The sequence below is a fragment of the Triticum urartu genome, chromosome 4A (assembly GCF_056163025.1).
Source record: "Triticum urartu cultivar PI428250 chromosome 4A, HENAU_Tu73, whole genome shotgun sequence".
In the NCBI taxonomy this organism is placed as follows: domain Eukaryota; kingdom Viridiplantae; phylum Streptophyta; class Magnoliopsida; order Poales; family Poaceae; genus Triticum; species Triticum urartu.
Window position 1 is genome coordinate 465,507,953 of NC_141876.1, and position 2,549 is coordinate 465,510,501.

Sequence of the window (2,549 nt, forward strand, 5' to 3'; positions counted from 1 at the left end):
CATTTTGTCAATTGTGCATTAAATATGGCATAATATTTTAGAAAAATGATTTGGTCCAATTTTGAAACAAATATATGGTAGGTCCTTCACAAAAAAACTCATTTTGGGCTCTCGAAAAATGAAAAATGTTTATTTTTGCAAGAAAACTCATTTCTCACTACACCTTTTTGAAGATATTTATATTTTTTCATGTTTGTTATTTTTTCTGAAAACTCGTTCACATTTTGGTGACACAATGAGAAGGTTTTCTATTTTGTTTTTGAATTTCTCAGGTCATAAAATAGCTGACATGATTTTAACATATTATTTTTAGACAACTATGACCAATTTAGATGGTCATAGCATCATACTGCATTCTGATTGGTCTGTAGACATTTCACGCGGATCATGCATCATACGCCGTCGGATGCTCGCGGATCCAACGGCCGTCCTCAACCCTTCCACACCAACCACGAAACCCTAGATGGTCATTTTGCATCCACCCCCCCGCCTCCTTTCTTTCCAGTTTCCACATCCATCCCATTCCAGATCCCCCATCTCCTCGCTATCTCGCCCGATGGAGAGACCTCGCCTCCTCCCTGCCAGATCCATCGCCGCCACCGCCACCTTCCTCCGGCGGAGCTCGCCATCGTTCATGGCCTCCCCTACGCCCCCCTCCTCTCGCCCCTCCCCTTCCCTCACCACCCAACCGAACCAACCAGCCCACCACACGCCCTCACCTTGTTACCAAGCGCCGCCGCCATCCCCCATGAATGGTGCTGTCCCCATGATCTGGATCCCCACGAACCACACGCTGGCGACTGCATCCACTCCGCCGCCGTCGCCACCTCCATCCCCTCCCCCTGCCCTCCGAACACTATCGCCGGCCAGATCCACCGCAACCCCCCTCCCCGCCGCTTCCTCCTCCCGACCCCACCCTCGTCCTCCACCTGCTCCGCGTGCCCAAACCCGTCGTCTCCGATCCCGCCCCTCAGATCCACCCCGCGCCCGCATCCGACCTACTCTAGCTTGCTCGCTCCGCCAGAGAGGAGGGGCGCCGGAGCAGCGGGCATTGGCGGAGATGGAGAGCAAGCGGGTGCTGGTGGTGGGCGGGAGCGGCTACCTCGGCCAGCACCTCCTCGTCGCGCTCGCCGCCGGGTGCGGGGGGCAACGGCGTCTATGTCGACGTGGCCTTCACCCACCACCGCAGGGCCGCGCCGCGGGCACTGCTCAACGCGCTCCCTAGCGTCCACGCCTTCTGCGCCGACCTCCACTCAGGCGAAGGCCTCGAGGCCGTCTTCGCGTCCTTCGGACAGGTACGGCAAGCGCGACGAGGATCGGCAGTATGTCAGCAGACACCGCTCCTGCTATATATGCTAAGCTGCTGCCAATGTTTGTTTGTTTGCGTTGCTTGTCACTCTGCTTGCATGCTCTGGATGAGATTGAGATGAATGAGGTAACTTGGTATGAGACTGGATGCTACATTCAGACGCTAACAGCCATTAGCTAGCGCCAACCAAATCAACCATATTATGATGTATGGCTTCAGTATCATGTTGTGCGCTGTAACAATAGTCTCCAGCTTCATCTAGCTATCTACTGTATCTAGTAGGAGTACATTTGAACACCAACCAACAGCCGTAAGCAGCAGCAACCAAATCAATCAATCAATCTAAAGCAGGCATCATATCCAATAGCTACTGCCTGTAGATGTGCTTGTTGTGGTGTCATGTGCTTCTCCTGAACCTGTTGTACGCTTAGCTAATTAAACGTGCATTTTTTTAGTATTTTGGTCTGACGGCTTCAACGTTTCTTTTTTTGGCTCAAGTGCTTAACTGATGAGCTTATGTTGAACTTTAGTTTCCTCTTGTCCGAGATGTGCATGTCTTTGGCTCATGTGTGGATAGTAATTTATCAATGAGCTCGAGACCATAACAGTGTAGACTGGCGTTGGTTTTGTTTAATCTGGACAGTGTTGTGTTTAAGACTGTTAGTCCAGGGTCTGTGTAGTTGTAGAATGGAACTATTTGATGTCAGAACATTTCATTTACAAGGTCAAATTTATACTTTCTGTATGCTGATCAGTTTGTTACTTAATGTTCGTGCAGTATCGGAGACAACAAGAAGGCCTGGAAGACAGAACACTGCAGGTATGTGCAGTCGCTGCCAAGCTTTCTGATATTATTAGCCTACCAGATAATTTCTGATATTTCCTTTTGGTGATTACAGGGCACTGAAGATAAAGCTTACAGAAAGAAATAAAGATGGCCATATTCTCACATACTCCTAGATTTCATTTACATCAACTTCTCAAGAGAGGAGTACTCCTTTTTAGTAGTCTCATCTCAGTTTAAAGTAAAGTAAATGAAAGGAGTACTCCTTTTCAGTTGTCTCAGTTTAAAGTAAATGAAAGGAGTACTTGCTCCCTGTACTACTACTACTACTACTACTACTACTACTACTACTACTACTACTACTACTACTACTACTACTTATTTTTAGCTGTTTAGTACTACTCTGTAGATCTGTGATACTAGTCTAGTCGCTTGTATAATTTTGTTTATTAGTGT